The 19,791-nt window shown below is 42.9% G+C and overlaps 1 protein-coding gene across 6 annotated transcripts in view; it reads left to right on the top strand.

Moving 5' to 3' along the window:
- The window catches only part of APBA2 (amyloid beta precursor protein binding family A member 2), a 343,044-nt gene that overhangs the window by 161,068 nt on the left and 162,185 nt on the right, over positions 1 to 19,791 (top strand). The window contains exon 3 of one of the 6 annotated variants that reach the window (XM_038747000.1): positions 19,014 to 19,102. The exons of the other annotated variants lie outside the window; for them this stretch is intronic. The gene's annotated coding sequence lies outside the window, so the exon portion shown is untranslated. The remainder of the gene's footprint in view (positions 1 to 19,013; positions 19,103 to 19,791) is intronic. 6 annotated transcript variants of the gene reach the window in all.

Here is a 19,791-nt window from a genome sequence, read left to right as displayed (position 1 = left end):
CCCAAGTCCTGCCTCTGGCCTGGAACTCTCTTCCCCTTCAATTCAATTCAGTTGTATTTATTGAGTGCTTACTGCATGCAGAGCACTGTACTAAGTGCTTGGGAAGTACAAGTTCCCCTTCATATCAGATAGATCACCATTTCCCCAACCTTATTAAAGTCTCCTCCAAGAGACCCTCCCCAACTTAGCCCTGATTTCCTCTACACCCTCTCCCTTCTGCATCCCCCTTAAACTTGGATTTGAACCCTATAAACTATAAACGCCCACCCCAGCCCTTAGGTACAGGTCCATAAATCTAGGCTCTAAGTCCCTTGTGAGCTGGTAACCTGTCTACTGACTCTTTTATAGTGGACTCTCCCAAGTGCTTTGTTGAGTGCTCTGCACAGAGTAAGTGCTCAACAAATAACACTGATTGATTAGCATAATGTGGAGATGGGTCACTGAATGCCTCATGGAGGGTTTGGGGAGGCATGGCCGAGTAGAGCATGTTCAGAGGAGTCAGGTCATAGTTTCTAATCCCGACTCCGCCACTTGTCTGTTGTGTGACCTTGGGCAAGTCAATTCACTTCTCTGTGCCTCAGTTACCTCATTGTAAAATGGTGAATAAGACTGGGAGCCCCATGTGGGACAGGGACTGTGTCCAACATGATTATTTGCATCTATCCCAGTGCATCTATCACAGTTTTAGACTGTGAGCCCACTGTTGGGTAGGGACTGTCTTTATATGTTGCCAATTTGTACTTCCCAAGCGCTTAGTACAGTGCTCTGCACATAGTAAGTGCTCAATAAATACAATTGATGATGATGATGATGCTTAGTACAGTGCCTGGCACATGGAAAGCATTTAACAAATACCTTTTTTTTTTAAAAAAAAGAAGCTATTTCAATCATCTCATTCATCAGCTAGCTTGCATGCTTTGAGTGGTTGTGGGAATAGTATTGTTCTAAGGATTGGATTTGAAAAATGTTAGCTTTAAAGGACATTATTAGGGAATAGCTAGGTGCACAATTTAATTAACGTTCTCGGTTAGAAGCTGTATCTGTCTCCCCTTTAACTATATCTTTGGTAAAAATCAATATTATAACAGGGACAGATGCTATTGCTCTTTAATTTGATTTTGACACTCAATAAACCCTTAAACGCTCTTGGTGTTTGGGTTAATTTTTTGTTGACTAAAGCTTTGAAACTGTTTGGTTTTATTTTCTAAGGCAATAGTAGGTCATTTATTTTCACTTACCAAGATGTTATCAATCCCACCTTTAGGTTTTCTCTAGTAATTGATATAAGCACTGTGTAATAGGTTACCTGTTAATCTTTTTGACACATTTAGGTGACTTTCTTCCCACTCATATTTGGAAGGGGGAAACAGTGCCTTTATCATTGTGAAGCATTCATAAATCTCTAAAGCTACAGACAAGAGCCACACATTCTGAAGGTTTTTTTCAAACTGTTAGTAGAACTTGACCGAAAGAAGAGAGGTTTTAATATCGGTGTCGTAGTGTCACTGAAATTGTTTGGTTTAATTATAGTGATGAGCACAATTATTTATGGTATTCAAAAAACACTTATGATAGGCCAAACACTGTACTAAGTGCTGGGTTAGAGACAAGATGAACAAACCAAACAAAATCCAAATAATCCTGCAGTTATAAAGAAAATCCCCAAACTTGTTTTTTTCAGACTCTCATTTTTTTGACAATTAACTGACCACTAGGTAAAAATAAGGAAAAGAGTTGTTTAACCAAAAAAGGGAAAATAAAGTTCAAATAATTATAACAATAACTATGGTATTTGTTAAGTGCTTAGCGCTGGGGTGGATAAAAGCAAATTGGGTTGGAAATCAAGTAGGGAGGTGAAGAGTTCTGTTTTGGACATGTTTAGTGTGAGGTGTCAGCAGGACATCCAAGGAGGGATGGCTTGAAGGCAGGGTAAAATGTGATAAGGCAGAGGAGAGAACCTCTTTTCAACCTTAAATTCAATTAAAAATTGAGGCAACATAGTGTTCTTAGTTCATTCCAATTGACTTTGCCAATAGAATGAAGGATGTAAGCTTCTGAGTGTGTTACTTGAGTTCTCTCATCTCTACGCTTCACGACTCCTCTGAGAGGAGGCAAGTTTCTTTCCTTAGAGAAAAGAAAAATTGTCCTGTATATATTTGTGGCTATGTTCATCAGAGAAAATCACAGCACCCAATCTTCTATTTTCCATGCAGTATTGAACAGGATGCAAAATAAACCACGAGGTGGTTTCACAAATAATGTGATTCACTGGGCTCTTCAAGGGGAGAAAAGTATTTTCACCTTTACCATTCGGCTAGGTATCCAGGGTTCCTAATTAAGCCATTTAGTTTCTTCCAAAAGATGGGTCTTCAAGCTGCAAATTGGGTTCCAGTTGAAAGGACTTGGTTTTTTTCCCTCTGTGAAGAACTAGGATACCACATGTTCTTTAGCCACCCTAGAAATAATAGACTTTCATTTCAAGACTGTGAGCTCGCTGTGGGCAGGAATGTGTCATTATAGTGTATTCTTCCAAGTGCTTAGTACAGTGCTTTGCATGCAGTAAGCACTCAATAAATACGATTGAATGAATGAGTGTGTTATGTAACAGTAACGTAATGATTTCTGGGTTTAAGAGCCCAACTCTGGGGCAGACACCATGGCATAGTGTGTAGAGCATGGGCCTGAGAGTTAGAAGGTCATGGGTCCTAATCCCGGCTCCACCGCTTGTCTGCTGTGTGACCTTGGGTAAGTCACTTCACTTCTCTAGGCCTCAGTTACCTCGTCTGTAAAATGGGGATTGAGACTGTGAGCCCCATATGGGACAGGGACTGTGTCCAACCCAATGTGCTTGTATCCACCCCAGTGCTTAGTACAGTGTCTGGCCCAAATTAAGCGCTTAACAAATACCACAATTACTATTATAATTGTTATTATTATTTATTATTCGGTCTTACATAGTCTTTGCCCCACATGTGGCCCACCATCTAAATGGGAGAGAGAATAGGTATTGAATCTCAATTTTAATAATAATAATAATAAATGGCGGTTTTTAAGTGCTTACTTCATGCCAAGCACTGTTCTGAGGGTTGAGGTAGATACAAGGTAACCAGGTTGCCCCATGTGGAGCTCACAGTCTTAATCCCCATTTTACAGATGAGGGAACTGAGGCACAGAGAAGTTAAGTGGCTTGCCCAAGGTCACATAGCAGACAAGTGGCAGAGCCAGGATTAATATCCATGTCCTCCGACTTGTCACTAAGCCACGCTGCTTCTCGTTTTCCAGATGAGAGACTGAGCCACAGAGGAATTAAGTGGCTTGCCCAAGGTCGCACAGAAAGCAGGTGGTTGAGGTGGGATTAGAACCCAGTACCTCTGAGTCCATGGCCCGTGGGCTTTCTTCTAGGCACTGTCATTATGTTTCCTATAGAGTCTGGTACAGAAATCCTTTATAGAACCGAAAAAGTGACCCCGGTGAGCTCCCCTATTTTGCTCTAGAGATATTGCATTCCTCTCTCAGATCTCTGTAAGCAGAATTTCCCTTCCAAACCTTGGGTCTTGGGAACAAGAGGATAGGAGCTTAAAAAAAAATGTCATAAATGGAATGGTACCCAGACTGAAAGCTCCTCTAGGCTGTAAGCTCACTGTGGACAGGGAGTGTATCTGTTTATTGTTATATTGTACTCTCCCAAGCACTTAGTACAGTGCTGTGCACACAGCACTGAACAAATACAGTGGAATGAATAAAGGTATATTAGGATATCTAAGTTTCAGAGAAGCAGCGTGGCTCAATGGAAAGAGCATGGGATTTGAAGTCAGAGGTCATGGGTTCAAATCCCGCTCCGCCGATTGTCAGCTGTGTGACTTTGGGCAAATCACTTAACTTCTCTAGGCCTCAGTTACTTCATCTGTAAAATGGGGATTAAGACCGTGAGCCCCCTCTGGGACAACCTGATTACCTTGTAACCTCTCCAGCGCTTAGAACAGTGCTTTGCACATAGTGCTTAATAAATGTCATTATTATTATTATTATCATCATTATTATCCTCAAATTTTCCTTGTTTTCAGATTTTGTGGTTTTATGCTACTTGTTGGGATGGTGTACCTTTAAATGGTTTACTTGTTCAATTTAATTAGCAATTTAATGAAATTGTTTTAAGTATTTAATACAGGAACTGTTGCATGGAGGTTAGGGACAGCAGAGCAGTGATGGGAAGATATATAGCACATATAAATCAATCAATACTATTTATTGAGTGCTTACTGTGTGGAGAGCACTGTACTAAGTGCTTGGGAAAGTACAATACAACAATAAACTGTGACATTCCCTGCCCACAATGAGCTCATAGTCTAGAGTGGGGGAGACAGACATCAATACAAATAAATAAAATTACAGATATATAGATAACTGCTATGGGGCTGGGAGTGGGGAAGAGCAAAGGGAGTAAGTCAGGGAAATGCAGAAGGGAGTGGGAAATGGAAAAGTGGGGCTTAGTCTGGGAAGGCTTCTTGGAGGAGATGTGCCCTCAGGAAGGCTCTGAAGGGGGAGAGTGATTGTCGGATTTGAGGAAGGAGGGCATTCCAGGCCAGAGGCAGGATGTGGGCCAGGCGTCGGCAGTGAGACAGACGAGATGGAGGCACAGTGAGAAGGTCATTCAGTCATTCAGTCGTATTTATTGAGCGCTTACTGTGTGCAGAGCACTGTACTAAGCGCTCGGGAAGTACAAGTCGGCAAGAAGAGTGAAGTGTGTGGGCTGGGTTGTAGAAGGAGAGAAGCGAGAAGAGGAAGGAGAGGGCAAGGTGATGAAGTGCTTTAAAGCCAATGGTGAGGAGCTTTTGTTTGATACAGAGGTGGATGGGCAACCGCTGGAGATTTTTGAGGAGAGGGTGACATGTACTGAACAGTTTTGGAGAAAGATGAACCAGGCAGCGGAGTGAGATACGGACTGGATTGGTGAGAGGCAGGAGGTTGGGAGGACAGCAAGGAGGCTTGATGCAGTAATCTAGGCAGGATAGGATGAGTGACTGTATTAACGTGGTAGCAGCTTGGGTGGAGAGAAAAGGGCAGATTTTAGCGACGTTGTGAAGGTGAGACAGAGAGGATTTGGTGATGGACTGAATGTGTGGGTTGAATGTAAGAGAGGAGTCAAGGTACCAGGCTTGTGAGACTAGAAGAACCGTCTACAGTGATGGGAAAGTCAGGGATTTAATAAATAAATTAAGGATATGTACATAAGTGCTGTGGGGCTGAGGGAGGGGTGAATAAAGGGAGCAAATGAAGACGACGCAGAAGAGAGTGGGAAAAGAGGAAATGAGGGCTTAGTCAAGAAAGGCTCAGTTACCAAACATGACACTTTTTTAAAAAACAAAACTGGTATTTGTTAAGCACTTACTCTGTGCCAGGCACTGTTTTCAGCACTAGAGTAGATATAAGCTAATCAGGTTGGACAGAGTCCCTGTCCCACGGGGATCTCCATTTTACAGATGAGGGAACTGAGGTGACGAGAAGTGAAGTGACATATCCATGGTCACCCAGTAGACAAGTGGTGGAGTTGGGATTAGAACCCAGGTCTTCTGACTCCCGGGCATGTGCTCTTTCCACTAGAACCCCAGTGCTTAGTACAGTGTCTCGCCCATAGTAAGCACTTAACAAATACCATAAATAAATGCAGACTGATCCAAACTTTCCACCAAAGAGTAGCTTTGTTTGTGTAAGCACTTCTTAGTTTGCATGCTGATAATAATGATAATAATTGTGATATGCTGTGTTCGGTTATGTGGAATTTCCATGCAACTCTAGAACTACACATACAAGGAAGACTGGGAGAAAGAGACAGCCTAACTTAGTGGAAAGATCCAGGAGACCTGAGTTTTAGTCTCAGCTCTGCCAGTAGCCTGCCCTTACTTTGGAGAAGGAACTTAATTTCTCTAGGGCTCAGTTTCCTTATTAGGTAAAATAAGACCTTTGATTTCCCTGACCCTTAAATTGCGAGCCATATGAGGGACAGGGAATGTGTACCCTGGGGTTGTCTTACATTTAACCCAGTGCTAAAAATTATCATAATTTTTCTAGAGACCAGGACTCCTTGAAGCAGGGTGGACAGAAATTGAGGGCAGCAGGGAGAGGAGAGGATGGAATATGAGAGACTTGGGGAGGCAAAGAAAGGAGAGAGGGGCAGGGAGAGGGGAAGAAGAGGGTACAGGAAATGATGGAAAGAAAAATTGGAAAGGTGGGAGTGGTGAAAGAGAAGCAATTAGAAAGTGGAAGAGCCCAAGTTCTCAGTAGGTAGGGAGCAAACTAGGAAAGACTAGAAGCAGAATACTCCAATTGGTTCACGGTTTTTCAGTTGTAATGTAATCTTTATGTGTCCACCTACTGAGAAGCAGCTTGGCCTAGTGGAAAGAGCACAGGCCTGGGAATCAGAAGACCTGGGTTCTAATCCCAACTCCGCCACTTGTCTACTGGGTGACCTTGGATATGTCACTTCACTTCTCGTCACCTCAGTTCCCTCATCTGTAAAATGGAGATCCCCGTGGGACAGGGACTCTGTCCAACCTGATTAGCTTATATCTACCCTAGTGCTGAAAACAGTGCCTGGCACTGAGTAAGTGCTTAACAAATACCAGTTTTGTTTTTTTTTAAAAAGTGTTATGTTTGGTAACTGGGCCAGAAAAGTGTCACTTTGGATGACATCTTATGTTGCTGCTTGACTTCTCTTTTTGCAAACTTGAGAATTTGGTAAGCATTTAGCCTGGCAGATAAATCAAGAGCTCCCTATATTTTCAGGAGGCAAAGGTGTGGAGACGGGAGGAAAAATGCAAGCTGTGCTTATTAAGTTATGTTATCGCTGCCATCACAGCAAAGCTGGGGTTCCTTGCTGCGTTACTTAATGAAATCAGGCAGACCCAGAAGAGTCTGCCTGTCTGTATTTTTATAAAAGTTCTCATGTTTACCCAAGACAACCAGCTGGGAATCACAGACTTCCTGATCTATTCACTTTTCCCCTCTGCCTTTTTCTTTAAAATGACATTTAAGCGCTTACTATGTGCCAGGCATGGTATTAAGCACCGGGGTAGATACAAGCTAATCAGGTTGGACACAGTCCCCATCCCACACGGGGCTCACAATTTTAATCCCCATTTTACAGATGAGGTAACCGAGGCCCAGGAAAGTGAAATGACATGCCTAAGGTCAGACAGCAGACAGATTGCAAAGCCAGGACTAGAACCCATGTCCTTCTGACTTCCATTTGTTCATTCAATTGTATTTATTGAGAGCATACTATGTGTATAGCACTTCCAAGCCATTGCTCTATCCATTAGGGCATGCTGCTTTTTCATTATTAAACCCTGATCAGCGGTATTGAGTGCTTACACTGTGCTGAGCACTGTACTAAACACGGGAGAGCATAAAAGCACTTAAAGAGACACCTGCCTTCCAATAGAAAGTCTGATATCCCACCTAGCACTCTTCTGGTCAATTATGATACCTTGTCATGTTCACACCTCTCTTGGCTCCAGCGGAGACAAAAATGGATATAATGGTGGGTAAGCACTAATTCCCTAGTGGAAAAGTTGTTTATCACCCTTTTGCTCTTGGTTAGGACCTGCTCATTAGTCAAGCCAGAAGTTTTAGAGTTTTACAAGTGGAAGGGGTGAAAGCATAATTGTCTGTAATTGAGAGCTAATTATAATGAGTTAGCAAACGGCCATCAGTTGTAGCGAACTCCTTCTGACAAAGCAGAGGGAGATGATTTTGTTCAGATTGTCGGCAACAATAAAAGCTCTTTGACTATTGAATGAAGTATGAGCAATTACTTACATTAATGCCTGTCTCCTCCTCTAGACTGTAAGCTCATTGTGGGTAGGGAACGTGTCTACCAACTCTCTGCGTTATTCTCCCAAGCACTTTGTTTAGTGCTCTGCACACAGTCAGTGCTCAATAAATACCATCGATAAATGATGATGCAAGTGACTGGTTCCATTAGAGAAGCAGCGTGGCTCAGTGGAAAGAACACGGGTTTGGGAGTCAGAGGTCATGGGTTCTAATCCTGGCTCCGCCATATGTCAGCTGTGTGACCTTGGGCAAGTCCCTTAACTTCTCTGAGCCTGTTACCTCATCTGTAAAATGGATATTAAGACTGTGAGCCCCCCGTGGGACAACCTGATCACCTTGTATGCTCCAAGCGCTTAGAACAGTGCTTTGCAAATAGTAAGTGCTTAACAAATGCCATTATTATTATTATTATTATTTGAAGTGTGGTCTTCCATTTAGACATGGATCTTTCCCTGCTAGTCTGGTCAGTAGCTAAGTGGCCATGGATGAGTTATGTCTTTTCTTATTTTTTTCGGGACAGATTTTGATGGGTTTTTATTTTTCCTTGACATTTATGTATTCATTAATATGGAATTGGGTAGCTGAAAATTGTTTTGTTGTTCTGTTTATTGACTATAAGATTACAGACACGAGAAGGATTCCAGGAGAAAGGTTTGTATGTAATTTGCAAGTAAAGGAAACACATGTACCAAATGCTTATTATTTGAAACATTAAGGGCAGGGTAGGATCGTGTTAGAACTCTTTGTCACTGATCAAAGAACAAAGCACATAAGAGATGTAGAAAACCCCACAGCACGATTACCCTATTACAAGAGCTAATTGGAACAAGGAAATATATTGTTCTGAATGCCTTCTGAAATGACGGCTCCATGGAAAGCTAGTTAGGAGGATGAAAAATGTTAGCTGAAGCAACTATTTCCACTATGACCTGTCAGCTAAGCATTGGACTTCCCATTTGTCAATTGGAGACACCCACATGCAGAGCTGGCCAGTGAAATATGGGATCAACATTGAGTCCAAAAATCAGACCACTACTCTCTGATAAGTATTCTGTGTCAATGCCGTCACTCTGTCACCTTGAATGGGGAAGGGAGGGGAGGGTCTTTGCTTTATAGGGTGCTTCCTCCTTCCACCCTGCCTTCAGTTCTCTCCAGTGCCTTGTGTGGTGGTGGTGGGAGTGGGATTGCTAGTTGAGGCATAGTGAGAGAGAAGCAAGGAGCAAGTCTTTTCTTTGTGCCTGTTTTTTTCGTTATGAAATAACTGATAATTTGTATAAGCCAGAATTTAATTACCAAGTACTTGAAAACTTCAGTACGGATGATTATCTGCCTCATCTTACTACTGGAGCGAGCAAGACTGTAAATTCTCCAGGGGGTGGGAAGCAGATGGGGATGGGGGGGCGGCACTAAGGGATTATGTTTTAGGAGGAGAGGGAGGGAGTGCCATATGTGAGAGTAATTCTTCCCCTTCACGTTGAGGTTGGTAGACTCATTAGGACACCCAGACAACCTTGGAAGTGAGCAACAATTCATTAATTTGTAATTTATATTAATGCCCGTCTCCCCCTCTGTACTGTAAGCTCGTTGTGGGCAGGGATTGTGTCTGTTTATTGTTCTATTGTACTCTCCACAGCGCTTAGTACAGTGTACTGCACACAATAAGTGCTCAACTAACAGTATTGTCATGCAGATCACACCCCTGCCGCATCACTCACCAAATCCTATTGGTTCTTCCTCCACAACAGGGAGGTAAGAAAGGAGGAGGCAAGGTGATTGAGTATTTTAAAGATACTGGTAAGGAGCTCGTGTCTGGGGAGCTGGATGGACAACCACTGGAGTCAGAAAACATGGACTGACACTTCCCTGAATTATTTCTCTATGTATTCTATTACTTCCTCCTAATGGACATTTATTTCAAGGGTCTCTCTCCCCTGCTAGTTTGCAAACTCATAGAGGGTGAGTGTCATATCTTTTAATTCTGTTGTGTTTACCCAAGAGCTTAGTAGAGTGTTCTGCACAGAGCTGCTCAATAAATATTGACTGATTCCAGTTCCTCCCTCTTCCTTGAAAGTTTCACCGCTTTCAGAAAGAAAATACTACACAGTTCGTCTTCTTCGAGGAAGTGTCATTCTGCGCCATCACGGGTACACAGAACTGATGTCTTTCTCAGGATGCTTGAAGTCAAACTTTCTATTTCTTGGATGTTTTGAGTAAATGTTGTAAAATAAAGCTATCTACCATTTTGTTCAGGGTTGAAAATTATAGTGGAGGAGTTTCTTGGTGAGAAGGAGGTAATTGTTAGTCCCAAGGATTAATGAGAAAAATAGGGGGTATAAGCCGGCAGAATATTATGTTGAGAGAATTGTATTCAAAGCTTCTTCAGAAGAACAGATGTAGTCTCCATCCCGACCCTCTCAGGGCAGAAATCTACGATGTACTGGAAAAGAGTCTATTTTTCTCCTCATGTTCAAATGTATTCTTTTGTGAATACAGTACTAGAAATTGGCTCAGAATTGCTTAGAGAGTAGAACAGGGTGCTCTCAAAGCCGTTTTGTTAAGCTAGCATACATCTAGATGAAGCGAAGTTGATGAATGAAGAAGATTTAAGTCGCTCAATGCCCGACACCTAAAGGAACATAGTGTGTGGTAGACAGAAGCATCTCTTGCCATTCTCTGTTTGAAACTAGAAATTGGACCCTAACTTGGGTAGGTTTTTGGTTTTTTTCCTCATGAAAAGATCAATAGCATTACAAGGGATAAAGGAACAGTCTCTACCTTTCTCTCTACTCCTTCTTGTGATAATATATATTTCTCAGGAGGAGTCGTCATCATAAGGAACACTGGCATCATTTATATTTGGGAAATGGATGAGATCCCTATAAGTCAGAGACCAAGGAAGAAGTGTTGATCAGACAGGTCTATCGTGAGGGTTAACTTATGCTTGGATTACCTGTGGTTTGGAAGAGTTTGATACGCCAGACCTAAAAAGAAAAAAAAAAGTAAAAAACAGAAGGGAATCCTTTTTGATGAGAAGGGGAATCTTTACAGAGGAATGAAAAAGAAAAGTACGCTTCCAAAGTGGATTTAGCAAGCAGTTGCCAAGTTGGGATATCAATCAATCATATTTATTGATTGCTTACTGTGTGCAGAGCACTGTACTAAGTACCTGAGAGAGTACATGCTGAGAAGCAGCGTGGCTCAGTGGAAAGAGCATGGGCTTTGGAGTCAGAGGTCATGGGTTCAAATCCCGGCTCCACCAAATGTCAGTTGTGTGACTTTGGGCAAGTCACTTCACTTTCAGTAAAACGGGGATTAAAAGTGTGAGCCCCCTGTGGGACAACCTGATCACCTTGTAAGCTCCCCAAAGCTTAGAACAGTGCTTTGCACATAGTAAGCACTTAATAAATACCATTATTATTATTATTATTATTACAATATAACAGAGTTGGTAGACATGTTCCCCACCCACAACAAGCTTCCAATCTAGAATAGGAGACAGACATTAAAATAAATTACAGATATGTACCTAAGTGCTGTGGGGCTGAGGGTGGGGTGAATAAAGGGAATAAATCCAAGTGCAAGGGTGAGCTGAAAGGAAGAGGGGGTAGGGGAAATGAGGGCTTAGTAAGGAAAGGTCTCTTGGAGATGTGATTTTAATAAAGCTTTGCAGATGGCGAGAGTGGTGGTCCTTTGGATAGGAAGGAAGAGGGAATTCCAGGCCAGAGGTAAGATGTGGGCAACGTGATAGGGTGTCATATTCAGACCACTGGAAACTCTCTCATGGGAGCAGCCAAAGGTGAAAGGTTCCATTTATGCAGGGAATGTGGCCGTTCATTGTTATATTGTACTCTCCCATACGCGTAATACAGTGCTTTGCATATAGTAAGCACTCACTACATATGATTGAATGAATGAATGAAAAAGTGCAGTCTCTCGAGACTCAGGGTAACCTTGGACCTGGGCGGGGGCAAAGGTGCCAGCTCTTCATTTTGAACACTAGGCTGTAAATGGGGCATGGATTTTAAAGGGTGAGGATTGAGCCAGGACAGAATTCAAAGAGCTGATAGGTAGAAAGCCACCATCAGTACTTGTAAAAATAATAATAACTGTGGTATTTGTTAAGCAAATCGGGTCAGACACAGTCCCTGTCCCACATAGGGCTCACAGTCTTAATCCCCATTTTAGAGGCTAAGGAACTGAGGCAAAGAGAAGTGAAGTGACTTGCCCGAAGTCACACAGCAGACAAGTGGCAGAGCTAGGACTAGAACCCAGATCCCTCTGACCCCCAGGCATGCGCTCTAACCATTTGGCCATGCTACTTCTCTATCTGTGGGTCTTGTCAGCTCTGATTGGAAGCCCTCAGGTCCTGGCAGAGATCTGGGATGAGCGTTTCTGAGAGTCCAGCTCAGAATAATAATAATAATAATGTTGGTATTTGTTAAGCACTTACTATGTGCCAAGCACGAAGGCTCTGAGGGTGATGGCCTCCATTGCCCCAGTGGCATGAGCACCTTGGAGATGGGATTTTCCTTCCCCCTCCCTTCCTTTCTCCTCCACTCCCTGATAGTGTGGTTCTTGGGGGTTGAGGCAATATTTTGGTGGGGACAGTTTAAGGTGCCAAACTACTACTACTAATTATTGCGGCTTTGTACCAAGCACTGTTCTAATCACTGGGGTTGATCCAAGATAATCAGGCCCCATGTGGGACTCAAGGTCTACCTAGGAGGGAGAACAGATATTGAATCTCCATTTTGCAGATGAGGGACCTGAGACAGAGAAGTGAAGTGAATTGCCCAAGGTCACACAGCAGGGACATAGTGGAGCTGGGGTTGGAACCCAGGTACGCTGATTCCTAGGCCCAGGCTCTTTCTACAAAGCCACACTGTTTCTCTACTTTGATGGCAAGAATTCCCATTTTCTGTGCAAATCTCTGCCTCCCATGGCCCAGGGCAGGTAAGAAGGGACCCAGGACTAACAGACAGCTAAAATCACAGAGATGTGATTTTATTAAGGCTTTGAGGATGGGGAGAGTGGCGGTCTGTTGGATATGAAGGGGGAGAAAGTTTCAGGCCTGATGGAGGATGTGGGCAAAGCAGACTAGGATAAATGCTTGGATTATCATAGTAGCAGCTTGGAGAGGAGAGGGCAGATTTTAGTGATGGTGGGAAGGCAGAACTGATAGAATTTAGTGATGGATTGAATATGTAGGTTGAATGAGAGAGAGGAGTCAAGGAAAACACCAAGGTTACTACTGGCTTTTGAGGCAGGAAGGATGGTAGTGCCATCTTACAGTGATGGGAAAGTCACAGAGAAGACAGGGTTTGGGTGGAAAGATAAGTTATATTTTGGACATGTTAGGGTTGAGGGGATGGCAGGGCATCCAAGTAGAGATGTCTCCAAGGCAGGAAGAGATGCAAGACAGCAGAGAGGGAAAGAGATCAGGGCTGGAGATGTAGATTTGGGTATCATCCGCATAGAGGTGGGTGGCAGTTGAAGCGATGGGAGCGAATGAGTTCTCCAGGGGAGTGGGTGTAGATGGAGAACAGAAGGGGACCCAGAGCTGAACCTTGAGGGACCCCCACAGTTAAGGGGTGGGAGGCAGAGGAGCACTATCCTGTGCTGCTTCTAAATTAGTGCTACTAGAGTATTCATGTCACTGAGATGTTTTAATGAGGCAGTATGTGAAATTCTTCTGGAGGAGGAGCAAAACAGTGGCATTTTTTTAGTGGTATTCGTTAAGAACCTACTCTGTTCCAGGCAATCTACTGAGCATTGGGATAGATACAAGCTAATCAGGTTGGGTACAGCCCAGTCCCACATGGGGCTCACAGTGTGAATCCCCATTTTACTGTTAAGGAAACTCAGGCACGGAGAATAATAATAATAATGATGGTATTTGTTAAGCACTTACTATGTGCTAAGCACTGGGGTAGATACAAAGTAATCAGGTTGTCCCCCATGGGATTCCCTGTCTTAATCCCCGTTTTACAGATGAAGTCACTGAGGCTCCGAGAAATGACATGACTCGCCCAAGGTCACACATCAGACAAGTGGCGGAGTCGGGATTAGAACCTAGGGCTTCTGAATCCCCGACCCATGCTCTTTTCACTAGGTTATGCTGCTTCCCTGCATTTAAGCAAATTTAATTGCATCAAGTGAAAACTCCTCACTCTCGGCATCAAGGCTGTCCATCACCTCGCCCCCTCCTACCTCACCTCCCTTCTCTCCTTCTCCAGCCCAGCCCGCACCCTCCGCTCCTCTGCCACTAACCTCCTCAATGTATCTCGTTCTCGCCTGTCCCGCCGTCGACCCCCGGGCCTGGAATGTCCACCCTCCGCACATCCGCCAAGCTAGCTCTCTTCCTCCCTTCAAAGCCCTACTGAGAGCTCACCTCCTCCAAGAGGCCTTCCCAGACTGAGCCCCCTTTTTCCTCTCCTCCTCCCCATCCCCTCCGCCCTACCTCCTTCCCCTCCCCACAGCACCTGTACATTTGTTTGTACAGATTTATTACCCTATTCATTTTACTTGTACATATTTACGATTCTATTTTGTTAATGATGTGCATTTAGCTTTAATTCTATTTGTTCTGATGACTTGACACCTGTCCACATGTTTTGTTTTGTTGTCTGTCTCCCCCTTCTAGACTGTGAGCCCGTTGTTGGGTAGAGACCGTCTCTGTATGTTGCCAACTTGCACTTCCCAAGTGCCTAGTGCAGTGCCCTGCACACAGAAAGAGCTCAATAAATATGATTGAATGAATGAATGAATTTACGTGCTTACTATATGCCAAGCACTGTACTAAGCACTGAGGTAAAAACAAGAAAATCTGGTCAGACACAGCTCCTGTCCCATATGGGGCTCACAGTCTGAGGGCAGGATACTGGGCATTTTAAATACTCGATCTAAACCCTGGGTTTCACATCCTGTGGGTTAATTGCATGACTAGCTGTCCAAAAAAAGTCCCGTCCCACTAGCCTAAATTGGAGTTTATTGGTCTAAACAGCAGTTTAATTTTTGTTTTCTTAAATATCTCCCTCCTGTGTCTATTGAAGAGCAATTTCTGGTCTTTCTCCCTTATGACACAGACAGAAGTGTCAGATTGGAAAATCTATGAGATAGCCCAGTTTCTCCCTTACCTGTGCAAGTCTTGCAAAATCACTGAATTGAAAACATGATATTGGAGAAGCAGCATGACCGTCATGGAAAGAGCACTGGCCTGGGATTCAGAGAAGTTTGGTTCTAATCTCAGATCTGCCACTCGTCTGCTGTGTGACCTTGAGCAAGCCACTTAACTTCTCTGAATCTCAGGTCCCTTGGCTTTTAATGAGGATTAAGACTGTGAGCCCCATGTGAGACAGGGACTAAGTCCAACCTGATGACCGAGTATCTACCCAAACACTTAGAGCAGTGCTTGACACATGGTAAGTGCTTAACAAATATTATTATTATCATTGCTATTAGAATGGGATATGTGTTTTCCGGTATAAAACAGGCTTATCCTATTCACCCTTTATTTCAAGGGAAATAACTGGATGTCTGTTCTCCTTAGAAATATTTTCCAGAAACCCTCCCTATTTCATCCTTTCTTAGTCTCCTGAAATCACTTTATGCCATTCCCTGAGGTTTGAGTTAAACGATGAAAGGGAAGAGCAATCTGTATTCCATCTCTTAAAGGTACCAAAGCCTTTTCCCTCTGAACCAAAGGGTAAGGTCCTTGCTATTCCTGATTTAATGTCATCGGACATCACTGCTAGGGAGAAACTGTCAATTAACTTTATGTTTTCTATTTGCTATTTAGCAGCACCAGCTTGTAGATCTAAGGCAGATGATGTTTCAGTGCTAAATCAATAATGCCCAAAGCAAAATCAAATATTCAGTAGAATAACAAAGCATTTGTTCATCTACCTAGTGTGTTAAGGCCAGTGAGAGAATTCGGAGGAGAGGTTAAAGAAAAGTTAGTATGTAGGAAAAAGGATGTAATTCATGGGAAAGGTTAAAAGAAAAGAACCCTTAACCAAAGGGACTGGTAGGGCATTATGTTTTCATGTGTTTGGAAAATATAGCACAGAAGAGGGAGAATTGTATATTTAGTATAGTATAAAGGGGAAAGCTGATCATACTTCATCAATCATCAATCGTATTTATTGAGCGCTTACTGTGTGCAGAGCACTTTACTAAGTGCTTAATAAATCATACAGATTTATTGGGTAGAATATCAGGGAAACTTGATAAAAGAAACCCAACTTTTAACAGTTGCCTAAGACTTGAGACTTTAATATTATCTCGGGCCTATTCCATCAGAACAAACTCTCAAATATATATTTAATAAGTAACAATAATTATAGTACTTGTTAAGCACTTAGTATGTGCCAAGCCTTCTCTAAGTGCTGGGGTAGATATAAATTAATAAGGTTGAACATAGTCCCTGTCCCACATGGGGCTCACACTCTTACCGCCGTTTTACAAATGAGGGAACTGAGGCACAGAGAAGTCAAGTGACTTGCCCAAGGGCACACAGCAGACATGTGGCAGAGCCAAAATTAGAATCCAGGTCCTTCGGACTTTCAGGCCCAGGCTCTATTCACTAACCCATGCTGCTTCTATTTTAGAGGACTACCCAGCTTATCTCTCAACAGAAAAATTAGGTAGCCTAATAATTCATTCCGTTTGCAATTAGCTAGGCAAACCTAAAACTAATTTGGCATTAAGGGGCATCGCTGTTGAAGTTGTTTGAATGAAAAAAGAACAAACCCAAAATCCACCTCTTTCCTGTAAGTCTTTTTCCACCTAATGCCTGTATACTACATTTGGTCACTTAGAAAATTATGCAGCTCTACCTTGGACCCCTTTCCAAGGGAAGATCAATCAATCCATCAATCGTATTTATTGAGCGCTTACTGTGTGCAGAGCACTGTACTAAGTGCTTGGGAAGTACAAGTTGGCAAAATATAGAGACGGTCCCTGCCCAACAGTGGGCTCACAGTCTAGAAGGGGGAGACAGAGAACAAAACCAAACATATTAACAAAATAAAATAAATAGGATAGATATGTACAAGAAAAATAAATAAATTGAGTAATAAATATGAATCAATCAATCGTATTTATTGAGCGCTTACTGTGTGCAGAGCACTGTGCTAAGCGCTTGGGAAGTACAAGGTGGCAACATATAGAGACGGTCCCTACCCAACAGCGGGCTCACAGCGTAGAAGGGGGAGACAGAGAACAAAACCAAACATATTAACAAAATAAAATAAATAGAATAGATATGTACAAGTAAAATAAATGGAGCAATAAATATGTACAAAGATATATACAGTTGCTGTGGGGAAGGGAAGGAGATAAATTTCTATCATAGACACACATTTTACCTGCATCCCTACTGCAACTTTTTTTTTTTAATGGTATCAAATACTTTTTATGTGTCAGATGCTGTACTAAGTCCCCGAGTAGATACGAGCTGGAGGCAATCCACATCCCACATTGGGCTCCCAATCTTATTCTCCATTTTACAGATGATGTAATGGAGGCCCAGAGAAGTGAAGTGACTTGGCCAGGGTCATACAGCGGACAAGTGGCGGAGCCAGGGTTAGACCCACGTCCTTCTGACTTTCAGGCCTTCTGACTCTATCCACTGGGCCACGCTTCTTCTCTTCTCTCTTCTCTCTTAAACCTTTGCTTTGAACATAATAGCAGGCCCATCTTTTTTAACCAAGTAGCCGGTGAGGGGTCCAAGACCACGCATAGAATCACAGGTAGAATTTATGTATGTACAGTCCAAACTGCGGCTCTCCATGGCTAAGAATAAACTCCATTTGCCTCTTGGAGAAAGGAGTCAATAAGAACTTGACAATTCAGCACAGATATTTTTTGAAAATAATGGAGTATTTATATAGTGGAGAGAAAGCAATATGAATGGAATTACACTAAAATTACTCTGAAGCCAAATAAATTGTGATTCTAGTTGAATGTTTTAAATACCAAACAGAATAAGGAAACCTCCAGAATCGAGAGCAAGATGCGAATAATAATAATAATAATAATAATAATGGCATGTGTTAAGCACTTACTAAGCACTTAGAGAAGCAGCATGGTTCAGTGGAAAGAGCACGGGCTTTGGAGTCGGAGGTCATGGGTTCAAATCCCGGCTCTGCCGGTTAGCTGTGTGACTTTGAGCAAGTCGCTTAACTTCCCTGTGCCTGTTACCTCATCTGTAAAATGGGAGTTAAGACCGTGAGCCCCCCGTCGTACAACTCTATCACCTTGTAACCTCCTCAGTGCTTAGAGTAGTGTTTTGCACATAGTAAGCACTTAATAAATGTGATTATTATTATTATTGCTACTAAGTGCAAAGCACTGTTCTAAGCGCTGGGGGGGATACAAGGTGATCAGGTTGTCCCACGTGGGGCTCACAATCCTACTCCCCATTTTACAGATGAGATAACTGAGGCTCAGAGAAGTTAAGTGACTTGCCCATGGTCACACAGCAGACATGTGGCAGAGCTGGGATTCAAACCCATGACCTCTGACTCCCAAGCCCGGGCTCTTTCCACTAAGCCACGCTGATTCTCTATAATAATGGCATTTGTTAAGCGCTTACTATGTGCCGAGCACTGTTCTAATCGCTGGGGATGATACAAGGTCAGCAGGTTCTCCCAAGTGGGGCTCACAGTCTTCATCCCCATTTTACAGAGGAGGGACCTGAGGCACAGAGAAGTCAAGTGACTTGCCCAAAGTCACACAGCTGACCAGTGGCGGAGCTGAGATTAGAACCCACGACCTCCGACTCCCAACCCCAGACTCTTTCCACTGAGCCACGCTGCTTCTGGGAAGGTTATCTAAAAACCTCAATCATAGCTTCTAGGATTGTAACGCTGATCTATGTCAAATTTGATAAATGCTACCTTCTAGAAAAAAAATCTAAAGTAAGCAGACATTTCAGGGCATGATACATAGAGCGCTAAAGATATTCCAAACTGAAATGAGCCGTGACACTAAGCACTTTGCATCAGCTCATCATGCATCGTTTTGCCTGTTACTCCAAGTTTTCAATATTGTGCTCTTCAGTAGCTTCACTTTAGTGCCGTTAAGAAAGGTGAGAAACCATTCTTAACTTTTATACCACTCTTTTCCCCTCAGTTACTGAACATCAAAAATAATGAAACAAATTTATTTCTCAAGAGAACATTGAAAACTAATACACTGACATCATTGAAAAACTCATCTTACTACAAAGTGGATTGTCTGATCACTCATTCGAGCCCTGAATCAAGTAAGCCATCTGTGTACTTCACAGGAGAAGCAGTGAGGCCTAGTGGATAGAGCGCGGGCTTGGGAGTCACTTCACCTGGATTCGAATCCCAGCTCTACTGCTTACCGGCTGTGTGTCCCCGGGGAAGTCACTTCACTTCTCTGGGCCTCAGTTCCCTCATCTGCAAAATGCGAGTTCAACGCCTGTTCTCCCTCCTACTTACTGTTAGTCCCTCAGTGGAAAGAGAACGGGCTTGGGAGTCAGAGATCATGGATTCGAATCCCGGCTCCGCCACTTGTCAGCTGTGTGACTTTGGGCAAGTCACTTCACTTCTCTGTGCCTCCGTTACCTCATCTGTAAAATGGGGATTAAGATTGTGAGCCCCACGTGGGACAACCTGATCACCTTGTATCCCTCCAGCGCTTAGAGCAGTGTTTTGCACATAGTAAGCGCTTAACAAATACCATTATTATTATGTTGTACCTACCCCAGCACTTAGTACAGTACTTGGCACATAGTAAGATCTTAATACATACCACAATTATTACACTGTCATCTACTCCCATGCTTTTCTAGATGCGTCTCCTTTCTCTGTTTAGCCTATCTACATGAATTTGAATTGGGCGCACTTACTCATGAATAGCTTATTTCACATAAACCATTCTATTGTTAAGGGCCTAAATGTTACTATTTCATTTGCTGGTGAATTG

This window comes from Tachyglossus aculeatus, chromosome 5, assembly GCF_015852505.1.
Source record: "Tachyglossus aculeatus isolate mTacAcu1 chromosome 5, mTacAcu1.pri, whole genome shotgun sequence".
In the NCBI taxonomy this organism is placed as follows: Eukaryota; Metazoa; Chordata; class Mammalia; order Monotremata; family Tachyglossidae; genus Tachyglossus; species Tachyglossus aculeatus.
Note: the sequence above shows the minus strand (reverse complement) of the source record. Positions and strands in the feature narration are given on the sequence as shown.